Raw genomic sequence first — 18,665 nt, 5'->3', positions numbered from 1 at the left:
GGGGTCAGTTTGCTGTTCTTTCTCTAAATTCATCAGATGAACAGTTAAATTTTCAAGTTTTGGTCATTCTTGCTTTTTTTTTTTTGCGCATGGGCAGGCACCAGGGATCGAACCCAGGTCTCCGGCATGGCAGGCAAGAACTCTGCCTGCTGAGCCACTGTGGCCTGCCCTTTTCTTGTTTATTAATATGGGCATTTAGTGCAATAAATTTTGCTCTCAGCACTGGCTTTCCACATTCCATAAGTTTTCATATGTTGTATTCTCATTATCATTCATCTCCATATATTTACCAGTTTCTTTAGCAATTTCTTCCTTGGCCCACTGGTTATTTAAGAGGGTTGCTTAATCTCCATATGTTTGAAAAAATGGTTTCCTTTACTTTCTTAAAGTTTGTATTTACTTGGTTTTGCATTGAGGCTTTCCTTTTGCACTGGCTTTGTCAGTAATTTCCCACCAAACCAAGGTCTGGAGCTCATGGACTGGCATAATTTTTGTTGAGGGTCTATTGAGTGCCAGTTTCCTGGTTGCCAAAGGAAATCCCATGCAATGGGCTGGCTTACACAATGGGAACTTAGACTCATTGTTTTGAGGTTAGAAATCCAAAATCAAACTGTCATCAAGGCAATGTCTTCTTCTAGAAGACAGTGGGGTTGGCTGCTGACAGTCCTTGGTCCTTGGCTTTACTGTCACACTGCAATGTACCGGGAACCTCTTCTGGCTTCTCGTTTCCATTGACTTCCAGCTTCTGGCTGCTCCCTGTGCCTTTCTATCTCTCTGTGTCCTTTCCTACACGGTGTTCAGTGATAGGACCCACCCTGCTTTAGCTGGGCCAGGCCTTAAATGGTCATTAAATAACCTCACCAAATAGACCCTGTTTACAAGAGTTCATGCCACCAGGAATCGATTAAGTTGAAGAACTTATTTATCTGAGGTACATAATTCCAAACCACCACAGGAAGCTGTAGAATTACAAAAAATCATGTAATTCTGCCTTAAATCTCAGTGAACAATTGCATTTGTTTTCTGACTTGTGATACATTTGACAATATCATTTAATCAAGAACTTAGTAAGCTTGTGATCTGTTTGCTTTCAATGTATTTCATATGTTAGTAACTACATTCAAAGTTTTTGTTTATATTTTCTAAATGTAGGTCTAAAATAGTTTTACTTCTTTTCCTCATCATCTTTTTTTCCCTATATCAAATTATTGGGAGCAATTGTGAAGTCGTGAGAAATATGAGAATTTTGTGAGCAGATGATACTCTGATTGTTGTTTTATCTTGTGGGGGGCCCTTGTCTTTTGACCTTTTTACAATCTTATTTTATAATAATAATTGGGTCCAGAAGAAGGTGGATTTTCCAATTCCCAAAGGCTCTTGAAGTTCTCTTTCTTTTGATTTCTGCTTGAAAACTAGCCACTTTTTGCTTGAGTTCATCTCTTTCTTGTAATATATTTCTAAAGGCAAGCAATATTAGCCCATACTCACTAACATTCTGGCTGGGTTTCTGGCTGTTTCAGTCACACTCTCTAGAAAGAAAGGCTCAATTGGCTTATGATATGCCTTTAAAGTTTTTTGAAAAACTGTTTCACCAAATGCTGTGACATGGCCTAAAGTCAATCTTCTGCTCCCCAGCCTGCACAGTGATACTTTCTCAACACCGTTAGCCCAACTGCTAAACCAATGCCACGTATTTTATGTTTTTGTTATGGTAAGGTACCATATGAATAGATATTTCACAAATATTCAAAGAGGATATGAGTTGCTATAAAGGTGTAGAAAATAATTCTAGTTTTACTTTATCATAATCTGTAAAACTGTAAGGTCTCATAGCTAATAAATACAAAGTGTCACCAAGAATGTAGAATAAAACCATACAGTCCTATTTGAGACAAAGAAATCCCAGTGGGGTTTTGTGCTTTTCCTGTTTATCACACAGACAGTGCAAATTGTGCATGCTCAGTACTCTTTCTGGCAAATAGTTTTAGCAGCACTAATTCACTTAATTGGCCTCAATTTAGTTTAAAATACTTAAGTATTATCAAGATATACCTTACGAGCATCCATCCAAATAAGGATAATATGTAGTAAAATAAAATTGGATGATACGTAACAAAATTGAATTTATTGATCAAAGAACAGGATCAATACATAATAAGCAGCATTAAGTTACATGAGCTTTTACAATGTCAGATAATAGAGAATAAGAGCAAACAGAGACTATGAAAATAAGGTTGAAACTACAATGAAAAATGTACTTTTATCTTAGAATGTGCAGAAGGCATGATGAAAAGAGTGTGATTAGGTCAAAGTTATGAAAGTCAAAACTTATGACTTTCATAAGAAAGTATTTCTCCATGGTTTTTTGGAGTAATTGTTTTGACCCTTATTTGGATTCTTTTTTTTCACATGGGCAGGCACCAGTTATCGAATCTGGGTCCCTGGCATGGCAGGTGAGAATATTGCCTGCTGAGCCACCATAGCCTACCCCCTTATTTGGATTTTAATCTGTATTTCTCTAATAACTAATAAAGCAGAGTGCTTTTCATGTTATTGGCCATTTGAATATCCTCTTATTTAAAATGCTGATCCAATCTTTGTCCAGCTTTCTATGGGACTCTGATTTTTTTTTAACAATCTGTAATAATTCTTTTTATATTCTTGACTAGAGCTCTTCCACTTTGTGGCTTGCCTTTTCACTTTATTAATGGTATCGTCAGTAAACAGAAGTTCTCAATTTTAATGCAGTTTCATTTATGTGATATTTAATTTTGTTTTCCTTTATTATAACTGTGTTTGTTTTATTTGCAAATATTTGCTTATTCCAGTTCATGAAGATATCCCACTAATTTTTTTTCTTTATTACACCTTTTTTCACAGGGATATGTATTTAGGTTGACAATTTATATGGAATTGACATTTGTATATGTTGTAAGGTAGAGAACAAAGTTTATATTTCTTTGTTTGATTTGTTTTCTAATGAATGTCTGATTGACTCATCACCATACAAGGGAAATACCATCCTTTTTCCACTGCATCTCAGTCTATCATAAATCAAGTAGCAATTTATGTGTGGTTCTGCTCCTGGAATCTTTATAATATTACACTGGTCTTTTTCACTTGAAATAATACCACACACACTTAAATACTATAGTTTTAAAATAGGTCTTGAGATCTGATTGGGTATCTTCTCTAGCCATCAGTAGCCTCATGGAACTCCTCTTCAAGAATAGATTAATTTAATTAAAATATATGAATATCAGAGTATTTAAATATGTATTCTTTCTTATCCAGTATTGATGAGATATACTTATCTCAGCGCTATACTTATCTCAGACATTTAATAATGTCTCTACTTTAAAACATATACAAATGTCAACTCCATATAAATTGTCAACCAATAATATCCCTGTACAAAAAGGTGTAATAAAGAAAAAAATTAGTAGGATATCTTCATGAACTGGAATAAGCAAATATTTGTAAATAAAACAAATGCAATTAATAATAAAGGAAAACAAAATTAAGAGATAAGTAAGTAAGAGATAAGTAAGAATGTGTTTAAGTAAAATTGGGTTTAAATTTTTAGACAGAAGCACTGTCATTTGTCTATCATGCTCCTTCAAAAATGCTTTATTTCTTGGATTATGTCCATTAAGATGCAGTCAGATTCTATCAATTCCCTATCTTGTTGGGTTTTTATGGGTTTTGTCTTTGACAGACAGAATATAGAAGGAGGATTGCTATGATGGGGCAACTCTTTGGAAACATGTATTAAAGAGAATATTGACTGATTTTCTGATTTGTGGGGACCTTGTATTTCTTATACAAGAAACAGAAGAAATGTAACCAGTTTCTATCTACCTGCTTTCTGGTATCGTCTGTACACGATAGCAGAGTATTCGTTAAATACTTGTTGCCTATTTCAGTTCAAATACATGGTTTTTCTCATGGAAATCCTTTCTAAGGTCTGGCCATGACTGTTACTGGCAATATTCATATAGTGCTATCACTGAGGATATTTCATTTGAAAGGGGAAGGAAAGTTATTTTTTGTTTATTTGTTTTTTACTCATCTATATTTTGAAGCTACTTAATTGCTCTAAGTAATATTTAATTACTTTTCATTCATTCCTTCATTTCATTATTTTTTAAAAAGTATTTTAACCTTATTTTTGAATAACTCTTTTCCATCTGACTTTAGATAATTTACTCTCTGGACAGCACTAAAATGAATTAATGTCCTTTGATTGGAAAGCAATTTCTGCTTCTTATAATTCTCTACCTTAAAACATACACAAATGTCAATTCCATATAAATTATCAACCTAAATACATATCCCTGTGAAAAAGGGTGTAATAAAGAAAAAAATTAGTAGGATATCTTCATGAACTGGAATAAGCAAATATTTATAAATAAAACAAACACAATAATAAAGGAAAACAAAATTAGATATCACATAAATGAAACTGCATTAAAATTGAGAACTTCTGTTTACTGACGATACCCTTAATAAAGTGAAAAGGCAAGCCACAAAGTGGAAGAGCTCTAGTCAAGAATATAAAAAGAATTATTACAGATTGTTAAGAAAAAATCAGGGTCCCATAGAAAGATGGGCAAAGATTGGATCAACACTTTAAATAAGAGGATAGCCAAATGGCCAATAAACATATGAAAAGCACTCTGCTTTATAGTTATTAGAAAAATACAGATTAAAGTCCAAACAAAGGGGTAGGTCATGGTGGCTCAACAGGTAGTATTCTCACCTGCCATGCCAGAGACACAGGTTCAATTCCTGGTGCCTGCCCATGCAAATAATAATAATAATAATAACAATCTAAATAAGGGCTAAAAAGAATTACTTAAAACAATGGGGAAATACTTTCTTATAAAACAACTGGGAGATCACTTAAATCTTATTAAAAATGGAGCTATGTTAAGGTTTTCTTTCTCGTGCTCTGTGCATTAAATGTGTAAAATATCAACTCAGTGTGTGGCACAGAAATACCATTTTCCATAAACCATTAGTGATATATGATTTTATTTTTCATTAGAATCTCATTTTCTCCTTCCACAAGTCTCTAGTCTGGATTTTCCTTTATCAAGGTGAACATCAACCACATGATAACTCATATTCCTTTCACATCCAAGCTGCTTAAAATAAAAGTTAATATAGGTTTCCTATATATCTTCTTTCCTATTTCTGTTAATAATCACTGAATTTGATATAATCCCTCACTGAAGCCACTCAGGACAAGGTGATCTAATTGCCAAATCCATGGATTAGTTTAAGTACCCACATTAACTTCCAATGTCATAATAATTTTGATAAACTGAACAGCAAATTAAAAATTTAGCCAAACTAATTAAGAATCTTCATGGACTGGTATAAAGAACATGGCATTAATTTCTGGCTTTGACATTTACTAATGAAGTGACTTTTAGCTACTAATTTCTCTTCTTATGTCTTTGATTTCCCCATTTACAAAATGGAATAATCAAAATAAAATCACATATGGTCATAAACATTATGTGGGATAATGAGATAATGTATATTGAACATTTGATTCATAATAGGAACTTTACTGATGGCACTTAACATGATTTCATTAAAACTGTTCTGTTACTTCCGGAGAAGATGGCGGCTTAGTAAGACGCGCAGATCTTAGTTCCTCCTCCAGAACAGCTACTAGGGGAGTAGAAACGATACAGAACAGCTCCCGGAGCCACAACAGAGATCAAAAAGACAGCGTACCCCATCCTGGAACGGCTGACTGGCTGGGAGAACCCGCTCTGGTGAGACCGCCGAGGGGCGCGGGCTTCCCCGGGCCGGGGCGGCAAGCGGCCGGTGTCCCTCCCTTCCTCCTTCCCGGGCCAGCTGGGAGAAGTGGACAGGCGGTCCCCTCAAGCCGCGGCAGCTGGCGACACCCCCACGTGCGGCACCCCGGACCAACTGGGAGAATTGGATCGGAGATCCCCAGGCTGCGGAGAATGGTGACCAGGGTCCCTTCCAGACACGTGACTTCCCAGTCCGGCTGGGAACGGTGCACTCTCCCGGGCCGCGGCGGCTGGCGCCCTCCTGCCACGCTTGGCACCCCAGGCTGACTAGGAGATTCGGACGGGCGCTCTCCCGGGCTGCGGCGGCTGGCAACCCTCCCCGCGTTCAGATCCCCGGGCCAGCTGGCACTGTTCCAAGCCACTTCAGCTGGCGAACCCCCCCCACGGCGAGAGTTTTCCAAAGTTAAAGGACCCACACCACCTTTTACTGGTGGGACCCACAGACAAACGTGTGCCACGAGCGCCACCTACTGGGCAGGATAAGAAAAACAGAACCCAGAGATTTCACAGAAAAATCTTTCAACCTGTTGGGTCCAACACTGAGGGAAATCTGACTAAATGCCCAGACGCCAGCAGAAGATAATGGATCACGCTCAGAAAATTGAAAATATGGTGCAGTCAACGGAGCAAACCAATAGTTCAAATGAGATACAGGAGCTGAGACAACTAATGCTGAATATACGAACAGAAATGGAAAACCTCTTCAAAAACGAAATCGATAAATTGAGGGAGGACATGAAGAAGACATGGGCTGAACAAAAAGAAGAAATAGAAAAACTGAAAAAACAAATTACAGAACTTATGGAAGAGAAGGATAAAGTAGAAAAGATGGAAAAAACAATGGATACCTACAATGACAGATTTAAAGATAAATATAGATATTATCTATATAGATATATATTATATATATAGATATATAATATAAAGATAGAATTAGTGATTTGGAGGATGGAACATCTGAAGTCCAAAAAGAAACAGAAACTATAGGGAAAAGAATGGAAAAATTTGAACAGGGGATCAAGGAACTGAAGGACATTATGAAGCGCACAAATATACGTGTTGTGGGTGTCCCAGAAGGAGGAGAGAAGGGAAAAGGAGGAGAAAAACTAATGGAAGAAATTATCACAGAAAATTTCCCAACCCTTATGAAAGACCTAAAATTACAGATCCAAGAAGTGCAGTGCACCCCAAAGAGAATAGACCCAAATAGGCATTCTCCAAGACACTTACTAGTTAGAATGTCAGAGGTCAAAGAGAAAGAGAGGATCTTGAAAGCAGCAAGAGAAAAACAATCCATCACATACAAGGGAAACCCAATAAGACTATGTGTAGATTTCTCAACAGAAACCATGGAAGCTAGAAGACAGTGGGATGATATATTTAAATTACTAAAAGAGAAAAACTGTCAACCAAGACTTCTATATCCAGCAAAATTGTCCTTCAAAAATGAGGGAGAAATTAAAACATTCTCAGACAAAAAGTCACTGAGAGAATTTGTGACCAAGAGACCAGCTCTGCAAGAAATACTAAAGGGAGCACTAGAGTCAGATATGAAAAGACAGAAGAGAGCGGTATGGAGAAGAGTGTAGAAAGAAGGAAAGTCAGATATGATATATATATAATACAAAAGGCAAAATGGTAAAGGAAAATATTATCCAAACAGTAATAACACTAAATGTTAATGGACTGAATTCCCCAATCAAAAGACATAGACTGGCAGAATGGATTAAAAAACAGGATCCTTCTATATGCTGTCTACAGGAAACACATCTCAGACCCAAAGATAAACATAGCTTGGAAGTGAAAGGTTGGGAAAAGATATTTCATGCAAATAACGACCAGAAAAGAGCAGGAGTAGCTATACTAATATCCAACAAATTAGACTTCAAATGTAAAACAGTTAAAAGAGACAAAGAAGGACACTATCTACTAATAAAAGGAACAATTAAACAAGAAGACATAACAATCATAAATATTTACACACTGAACCAGAATGCCCCAAATTACGTGAGGAATACACTGCAAACACTGAAAAGGGAAATAGACACATATACCATAATAGTTGGAGACCTCAATTAACCACTCTCATCAATGGACAGAACATGTAGACAGAGTATCAATAAAGAAATAGAGAATCTGAATATTACTATAAATGAGTTAGACTTAACAGACATTTATAGGACATTACATCCCACAACAGCAGGATACACCTTTTTCTTAAGTGCTCATGGATCATTCTCAAAGATAGACCATATGCTGGGTCACAAAGCAAGTCTTAACAAATTTAAAAAGATTGAAATCATACACAACACTTTCTCGGATCATAAAGGAATGAAGTTGGAAATCAATAATAGGCGGAGTGCCAGAAAATTCACAAATACGTGGAGGCTCAACAACACACTCTTAAACAATGAGTGGGTCAAAGAAGAAACTGCAAGAGAAATTAGTAAATACCTCGAGGCGAATGAAAATGAAAACACAACATATCAAAACTTATGGGACCCAGCAAAGGCAGTGTTAAGAGGGAAATTTATTGCCCTAAATGCCTATATCAGAAAAGAAGAAAAGGCAAAAATGCAGGAATTAATTGTCCACTTGGAAGAACTGGAGAAAGAACAGCAAACTAATCCCAAAGCAAGCAAAAGGATAGAAATAACAAAGATTAGAGCAGAAATAAATGAAATTGAAAACATGAAAACAATAGAGAAAATCAATAAGACCAGAAGTTGGTTCTATGAGAAAATCAATAAGATTGATGGGCCCTTATCAAGATTGACAAAAAGAAGAAGAGAGAGGATGCAAATAAATAAGATCAGAAATGGAAAAGGAGACATAACTACTGACCTCACAGAAATAAAGGAGGTAATAACAGGATACTATGAACAACTTTACGCTAATAAATACAACAATTTAGATGAAATGGACGGGTTCCTGGAAAGACATGAACAACAAACTTTGACTCAAGAAGAAATAGATGACCTCAACAAACCAATCACAAGTAAAAAATTGAATCAGTCATTCAAAAGCTTCCTAAAAAGAAAAGTCCAGGACCAGACAGCTTCACATGTGAATTCTATCAAACATTCCAGAAAGAATTAGTACCAACTCTCCTCAAACTGTTCAAATAAATTGAAGTGGAGGGAAAGCTACCTAATTCATTCTATGAAGCCAACATCACCCTCATACCAAAACCAGGCAAAGATATTACAAAAAAAGAAAACTACAGACCAATCTCTCTAATGAATACAGATGCAAAAATCCTCAATAAAATTCTAGCAAATCGTATCCAACAACACATTAAAAGAATTATACATCATGACCAAGTAGGATTCATCCCAGGTATGCAAGGATGGTTCAACATAAGAAAATCAATTAATGTAATACACCATATCAACAAATCAAAGCAGAAAAATCACATGATCATCTCAATTGATGCAGAGAAGGCATTTGACAAGATTCAACATCATTTCCTGTTGAAAACACTTCAAAAGATAGGAATACAAGGGAACTTCCTTAAAATGATAGAGGGAATATATGAAAAACCCATAGTTAATATCATCCTTAATGGGGAAAAATTGAAAACTTTCCCCCTAAGATCAGGAACAAGACAAGGATGTCCACTATCACCACTATTATTCAACATTGTGTTGGAGGTTCTAGCCAGAGCAATTAGACAAGAAAAATAAATACAAGGCATCAAAATTGGAAAGGAAGAAGTAAAACTATCACTGTTTGCAGATAATATGATACTATATGTCGAAAACCCAGAAAAATCCACAACAAAGCTACTAGAGCTAATAAATGAGTACAGCAAAGTAGCAGGTTACAAGATCAACATTCAAAAATCTGTAGCATTTCTATACACTAGTAATGAACAAGCTGAGGGGGAAATCAAGAAACGAATTACATTTACAATTGCAACTAAAAGAATAAAATACCTAGGAATGAATTTAACTAGAGACAAAAAACCTATACAAAGAAAACTACAAAAAACTGCTATAAGAAATCACAGAAGACCTAAATAGATGGAAGGACATACCGTGTTCATGGATTGGAAGACTAAATATAGTTAAGATGTCAATCCTACCTAAATTGATTTACAGATTCAATGCAATACCAATCAAAATCCCAACAACTTATTTTTCAGAAATAGAAAAACCAATAAGCAAATTTATCTGGAAGGGCAGGGTGCCCTGAATTGCTAAAAACATCTTGAGGAAAAAAAATGAAACTGGAGGTCTCGCGCTGCCGGACTTTAAGGCATATTATGAAGCCACAGTGGTCAAAACAGCATGGTATTGGCATAAAGATAGATATATCGACCAATGGAATCGAATAGAGTGCTCAGATATAGACCCTCTCATCTAGGGACATTTGATGTTTGATAAGGCAGTCAAGCCAACTCACCTGGGACAGACAGTCTCTTCAATAAATGGTGCCTAGAGAACTGGATATCCATATGCAAAAGAATGAAAGAAGACCCGTATCTCACACCCAATACAAAAGTTAACTCAAAATGGATCAAAGATATAAACATTAGGTCTAAGACCATAAAACAGTTAGAGGAAAATTTTGGGAGATATCTTATGAAACTTACAATTGGAGGCAGTTTTATGGACCTTAAACCTAAAGCAAGAGCACTGAAGAAGGACATAAATAAATGGGAGCTCCTCAAAATTAAACACTTTTCTGCATCAAAGAACTTCATCAAGAAAGTAGAAAGACAGCCTACACAATGGGAGACAATATTTGGAAATAACATATCAGATAAAGGTCTAGTATCCAGAATTTATAAAGAGATTGTCCAACTCAACAACAAAAAAGACAGCCAACCCAATTACAAAATGGGAAAAAGATTTGAACAGACACCTATCAGAAGAGGAAATACAAATGGCCAAAAGGCACATGAAGAGATGCTCAATGTCCCTGGCCATTAGAGAAATGCAAATCAAAATCACAATGAGATATCATCTCACACCCACCAGAATGGCCATTATCAACAAAACAGAAAATGACAAGTGCTGGAGAGGATGCGGAGAAAGAGGCACACTTATCCACTGTTGGTGGGAATGTCAAATGGTGCAACCACTGTGGAAGGCAGTTTGGCGGTTCCTCAAAAAGCTGAATATAGAATTGCCATATAACCCAGCAATACCATTGCTGGGTATCTACTCAAAGAACTTAAGGGCAAAGACACAAACGGCCATTTGCACACCAATGTTTATAGCAGCGATATTTACAATTGCAAAGAGATGGAAACAGCCAAAATGTCCATCAACAGACGAGTGGCTAAACAAACTGTGGTATATACATACAATGGAATATTACGCAGCTTTAAGGCAGAATAAACTTATGAAGCATGTAATAACATGGATGGACGTAGAGAACATTATGCTGAGTGAGTCTAGCAAAAAACAAAAGGACAAATACTGTATGGTCCCACTGATGTGAACCAACATTCGAGAATAAACTTGGAATATGTCATTGGTAACAGAGTCCAGCAGGAGTTAGAAACAGGGTAAGATAATGCGTAATTGGAGCTGAAGGGATACAGACTGTGCAACAGGACTAGATACAAAAACTCAAAAATGGACAGCATAATAATACCTAATTGTAAAGTAATCATGTTAAAACACTGAATGAAGCTGCATCTGAGCTATAGTTATTTTTTTGTCTGTCTGTTTTCTTTTTTTTGTACTATTATTATTTTTATTTTTTTCTCTATATTAACATTCTATATCTTTTTCTGTTGTTTTGCTAGTTCTTCTTCTAAATCGATGCAAATGTACTAAGAAATGATGATCATGCATCTATGTGATGATGTTAAGAATTACTGATTGCATATGTAGAATGGAATGATTTCTAAATGTTGGGTTAATTCCTTTTTTTTTCTTTAATTAATAAAAAAAAAAACTGTTCTGTTGATTTAATATGAAGGCAGCCAAATAGAGAATTTTGCTGACATAAAATTTTAATTTTGAAGGAATGTTTAATTTTCTGTTTCAAGGGGGTATGATCATCCTTGTTAAGTATAATTAAATTAAGCCACTCTTGTACATGTGATATCATATTTAATTTAATACATGACAGCAACAAAATGTATCTAATATTTCAAAGAGTATAGAATTTGGATATAAAGCCTTATTAATAATCAATTTAGACCATATAAACATGAATTTGTTTCAAGGGGGGGTAGATGACCATAATATTTGAATACAGATTATAAATGTGATTATTTAATGTTTACATGCTACTTCTATAGAATCTGATCACTTATAAATTTAATTGATTTTCTTTTATTCATCTTGCATCATTCTATATAAGAATGAACTATTTCTAGGATTCCTGTGATCTACCAAAATTGTACCCAAATTCAGTCACATGGTTTACGCTAATGCCGAGTCCAGCTCAAGCAACTGTGCAAGCAGGTTCAGAAGGGGCAGTGGGAGATTGAAGGAAAACACAACACAGAGTTTGAGAGAGAGTGGGGGCTAGGTGGTTCATTGTCTGACTGCACACAATGACCACGAGAAGCCAGCACAAGTTTATTTTATACTGCTTAACAACAGAAACCTAGATGAGGCAGTGCAATACATGAGAACATGCTTGACTTAATGAATAGGGATATGGAACTTTCTTGAGAACAGAGTGAATATCAGCTAGCCTGCTCAAAACTGTAGATGCAGAACTTTCCCACAGTAAGGCCGGATTATATAAGGTGCAGCCCAGGTGGGACCTCATCACACAGCAGACCAAGGCAAAGGGCCGTGCCTACAAGGTTGCTCTGATGTGGTCTTGCCAGTAGTCAGCCTGCTTCATGAAAAACCTGACCTGGGCCCCAACACTCTAAGTAACAGAAATATGATTTATATTATAAGGTAAAATATATGTAATCATTTTTAAAGTAAAAATTATGAATTCAACATATTTGACATATTAATAGTTATGAAATATGAAAAAGAAATGTTACTTGTTAAAGCTAACTGACTATTGCTAAAAGAAATAATATTCTGGTATCACCCTAATTTTGTCCATGACATAAAAGCAAAAGGAGGAGGGGTGCAAGAGTAGTTCAGTGGTAGAATTCTTGCCTGCCAGGCGGGAGACCCGGGTTCAATTCCTGGCCCATGCGCTTCGCCAAAAACAAACAAACAAGTGACAAACAAACACACAAAATTCAACAAATGGCACTGCAATAATAGGATACTCACATGGAAAAATAATGAAATATGACCCTGCCATTCAACATAACAAAAAAAAAAAAGTAAAAAGAGTTTGAGAAATGAGAATATAAATAAGCAAGTGCAATTTTGATTTTGCCTCTTTTTTACTATGACATAGTCATTGAAATTTGTCCATAACCATTTATTTTACTTCAAAATTTTCTTTATTTTACTTCTTTATAATAATTTTCTTTATTTTGCTTCTTTATTTATTTTACTTCTTTAGAATTAGCAAATACACTTCAAACAAAATTTATCCCCTTTATTATGACTAATGCTTTATAGATGACTTTATGGTAATTTAGATACAGTGAGTTATATTTCTCTATTATCACATATAGTATCTCTTATATGAGTGCTTATTAGTTGCCAAGGGGGTGGAAAAGCAAACATCTCAGGTTGCCCTAAACAATCCTGTATTTTTGTCTATTGTCCCAGTATAAATATTGGTAAGTTGCTCTCATGGTGTCTCAAATTAGAAAATAAACTATAGCTATATGGCTAGTTATGAGTCTTATAGAAGGTAGTCTGTAATTTTTATTTCTTACATGTAAGATCCATGTTTACTCTAGCTTTTTTTGTCACACAGGAACTTCAGTAAGTTAGAAAACAAAAATGTTACTTTAAATGGCTCTCCTTAAATGCAATGTTAATATAAAATGCATTTTTCCTATGCGTTCCCACCATAATTATCACAGCAAACATTAAATGATTCAACTATTCTGATGAGTTGTTTATTTTAATCACCCCTTCAATTTTTAATGCAATAATGACTTAGTGGAAATTTAAAATATACAACTTTACTACAGGAAACTTTTATGTTAAAAGCAAATAAACAAATACAAAAAAAAATTTAAAAAAACAGACAAAAAAAAAGCAAAACAATAAACAGTGGCTCAGTGGCAGAATTCTTGGCTGCCATACCAGAGACCCGGGTTTGATTTCTGGAGCCTTCCCATGCCAAGAAAAAAAAAAAAGAAATCAAATAAACAAGAAATATAGTAAAACATTATTGCAACCACATCATATTTTCAGTGTTCTATGAGAGCTAAAATATATATTTCTTAGATTTCATTAATATATTATTAAATTGGCGTATCCCCAGGTTAATAAATATCACACAAAATCTCTAAGATGCTGAAAATGTAACATTAAAAGGATGAAATACTATTTCTCAAATAAAAACTATATTAAGCCATTATCTAAATTATATTTGCTAATAGTTATTGATTTTAACCTTTAGTGTTAAGTGAAAATAATTGCAATTATATAATGCCTCTTCTTAAAACTTATTACATTAGGTAAGCCATACAGATGGAGAGTGGCATAGCCTCTTAACAACTTTTTCTGAATCTCTTTAGATTTAATACAATTACAGTTTGTCTTTATCATGGGAACACACCATAAAGAAAGTACTAATTTGATAATATAGTGACATAGAATGAATATGAAGTCATTAATCTACCTAATTAAGAACAAACTCTTTAATGCCTGGAGAAAATAGAGAAGCATAAATACCACAATTCTAATATTCACATATTTTAAATGCACAGATAATTATGCAAATTGTACAAGTTTGTTTTGCTAAATCTGAGAAATATAGTATTAATAACATTATTCTAAGAAATAGAAGGAACCATACATTTTGAGCTAAATTCTTATTGATGAGGCTTGAGTTAGTCACCCAAACAAGTGCCATTTAGAAGGAATGCAAAGTATGCATTTGTGAAATCATATTTGCTTTTTGTTATATAGAGAACCCATAAAAATATGAAAGAATTTTTATAATGAAATGTGTGTAATCCTGCCTGTTAGCTGTCTCTGAAATGAACAAGATTTTTTTCTCAGTCAAAATGCTGGCTACAAAAAGGGTAGTGGGGTTATTAAGGGGAAATCAATTGAATCAAACTTAAGAATCACAAATCTTAGAGTTTTCTCAAAGTTAAATTAAGGAGTCAACTAGGCTGCTTTTGTAATTATGGTTACTATATGCCCAATGATCCTCTGAATCTTTTGTTTGTTTGTTTTTTGGCATGGGCAGGCTCCGGGAAATGAACCCGGGTCTCCAGCTTGGCAGGTGAGAATTCTTGCCACTGAGCCACTGTTTCACCGCCCACCTATGAATCTTAAAAAAAAAAGATGGGACATTATAAATGTGTTGTAGCGTGTGTGGTAGAAACAGAACAATTTGAAGAGGATCAGATATGAATTAAAATTACAGTCTTGTCTAGTACCTGGATAAAGATGTTGATTTTGAGGATGAATTGCAAAGTCACTGGAAAGAATGAATTTTATGGAAATAGGGTGACTTGAGGTATAATTGATTGAGGAGATTCTCTAGGTATTTTTTTGAGGGAAAGAAAAATTTCCTCCATAGAATCATGGTTTTGTAGCCTTTGTATTTCCCAGTATTCTGCTGACGATAGAAAAACTGAAGGTACTTCAAGCAAGAAGACATTTAGCAAGAAGAATTCCCAGTTTAAAGGAGTATATGAAAGGAGAGACTTTACTAGCTTCCAGGAAATCAAGAATTTGCAGGAACTGCAGGAAACTGTCAGGGAAGAGCACAACTGTGTGCAGCATCAAAATGGGTGTTTAGAACTAGGTTTCTGAGAAACTGATGGAAAAACCTCACCTCTAACACTTGCTGAAGGATAAATGTCGACCTGTCAGGGTCGGGGATGTATGATGGCTTTTATTACATTTTCCAATTCTTGCGGGAGTACATTTATTGGCAAAATACAATAAAAAAGCGAAGCATTCTGGAAAGTGCAGTTCTAAGATTTACAGGCACTTAAATATAGTGGTAAATATATAAAAATGGAAATAAATGTTAGTTGCCAATCTATCTATCTATATATGTATTATATGAATAGTCAATTCTGTATCTATCCTAATCCCTATCTATATCTGTTCATTTACATGGATCTATATGAAGAAATGTTCCTAATATTGTGAATTTGTCTTTCTCACAGAAGGTACTTTTTTCTGAATTTTATATTTAATAGAAGCTTCAGCTCATTTACTTGCAACAAATGATATAATTATTCAAATATTGCCACAGCCCTCTTTTCCTTTAATATTACAATAACTGTTGTCTTGGCATAGCCATGAATTAGGCATCACTATCAATAGGGCTTGCATGATTTATTCTCACACGGCAGTCATTATTTTAAATATCAGCTTGTCCTGTGGTTTCCCTGTTCACTTTGACAATTAAATAGGTTAATAGTTTGCATTGGCAAAGAATTTCACGTATATCAACTAGATCATTTTTAAGAACTATCTAACCAAATCAAAATTTTAGGATAATTCATTTCCAAGATTCTTACAGTGAGTAATGTGAAATTACTGTGTTGTTGCTGATTTTATAACTCGACTTAACAGTAGTAGCATGCCACAAAGTACAGACAAAGGGCAACAGATTTTGAGCCATAGCATTAATGAAACTAACATTTACTTACTATTAGGTTCCTGAAGATATACTAGACCATGCCATATGAATTTTATTATTTAACATTTATCAAATTCTTTGATTTGGGTAATATTACCATTTAAAAAAATATATATATAGGTCTCTTCCTCTCTCTCCATGGCCATTTTTCCTTTATGTCATTATAAGTAGTAATATCTAACAGTCTTTTAAAACAATGACTTTTACTCTCTTTTGCTATAGAAGTTTAAAATATTTAAATCAGCAGATAGATGAATTACATATAAAAAACAGAAAAAACATAAAATGGCTACTTTGATTACCTTGTTAGATATAGAACAGATAAAATCACTATGTCTGAAATAATATCTTATAGTTAAACTTGATAAGCATGGTTGGATAATGAGGTAAGTGTCTTTTCTGTTCACCACCCCTGATATTCCAAGGCTTACAACTGAATAGAGCTGTAAAAAAGTACTCTAATTCCCATGATTTAAAAAAAAATCCTTAAATGAACAAACTATTATTTAAATAGCATATACAGTGATATTTTAAATGGCTTTCTTGCAATTTAAGTTTCTATCAAATTTGGCATTCATTACCAAACTATTATATTACTTTTCATATGTGTCCATTTGAAGCTATAAATTATTTATTCTTTAATTCTATATGTAGCTAGTTATTCATTATAGTATGAAATACCATCAATGTTTCTGATGCTTTTAATAGGAAGTGTTAAAAGAATGCTCTCACCTAATAGAAGACATGAGTAGCGACAGGATCACATGCTCTAAATGACTGATCTTTAAAACATATAAAAAATAGCCTCTGATGAGTCTCTTGTCTACTAAATAATAAAATGCTAAGATGTGGCTGTTGGTGGTTATGGATTGCGTTGTGCCTCCTAAAAAGATATCTTGAAGACATATTCATCAATACCTCGGAATGTGACCTTATTTGAAAATAGTGTTGTTACAGATACAATAGGCAGTTAAAATGAGGTCATACTGAAGTAATCCAGTAGGACTATTTGCTGAACTTATAAGGAGAGGACATCTGGACACAGCGAAACAAAGGAGAGAATGTCCTGTAATGATGAAAGCAGAGGATACCATGGATTATCGCAATCTACAGCTAGTAACTAAAAGAGGCGTGAACAAGTTTGGACTTGTAAGGATGCATGGCTGTGACCACACCATGACTTTGTTTTAGCCTCCAGAACGGACGACAGTACATTTCTGTTGTTTTCTGCCACCCTGTCTGTGGTACTTTGTTACTGCAGTCCTAGTAAACTAAAAGGTGTATGTGGGACTAGGGGAAAGGGGATTTGATGTTATAAATCAGAAACAGTAAAAGGTAAGATGGAAAAAAAAAAAAAGCTATCCAACTCTTCATCCTGTCAGATGAGTAAGTAGTAAAACAGTGGCCATAAACTTGTCCTGGTTCCTGACAAAATAGTCACCTCATAACAATGAAATCTTAAATGAAAAAAAAAAAAAGTAATACCGTGAATTTCTCATGAAGCTAAATGTATTTAAAAGAAATGATTATTCTTTAACCAAAGCTTAAGCACATTAAAAAATAAACACCAAATTTATGCTGATAGAAAATAGTAGTTGTTGTTGTGATGCCATAGAACAAATCCCTACTTTACAAAATTAACAAAACCCTCTTCATTTTTAACTTTTCTTTAAAAATATCACACAAAGGGCAGGGTATGGTTCTAGGATTTTTCACTAATATGCATTTTTGTTGATCTTACTGATTTTCCCAATAGCAAAATGTCTTTAATAATCACTGGTCATCTTTGTTATAAAAGTATCAATAAGATAAATCAGAACGTGGTTTCCTTTGGCTTCCTGAGGTTTCATTCGAGAACCTTCTAATCTTAATACGTTCTTACCAGCCTCTATGACCTCATGCAATTTTGTTGGGAAAACTATACACAGAAAAATCTATTGTGTAGGCAGTCTGTACAAAGATAAATCAAATGTGCTTCCTGTCCTTACAGTGGGAAAATAAATCTATTGAAGTCAGGCGATATGGGTTTGAATGTTTGTTCTATTACCTATCAGCTGTTTGAATTTAAACATTTTTGATCACTTTTGAGCTATAATTTCAGCTAGTAATACTGGGAATATACAGTAACACTCGTATTGTTTTTAAAGGAAGAGA

General features: G+C 34.6%; 1 protein-coding gene across 1 annotated transcript in view; it reads left to right on the top strand.

Annotated features, from left to right (window-relative positions):
* The window catches only part of CSMD3 (CUB and Sushi multiple domains 3), a 1,056,828-nt gene that overhangs the window by 20,174 nt on the left and 1,017,989 nt on the right, over positions 1-18,665 (top strand). The gene's annotated exons all lie outside the window — the stretch shown is intronic.

The sequence above is a fragment of the Tamandua tetradactyla genome, chromosome 6 (assembly GCF_023851605.1).
Source record: "Tamandua tetradactyla isolate mTamTet1 chromosome 6, mTamTet1.pri, whole genome shotgun sequence".
In the NCBI taxonomy this organism is placed as follows: Eukaryota; Metazoa; Chordata; class Mammalia; order Pilosa; family Myrmecophagidae; genus Tamandua; species Tamandua tetradactyla.
Note: the sequence above shows the minus strand (reverse complement) of the source record. Positions and strands in the feature narration are given on the sequence as shown.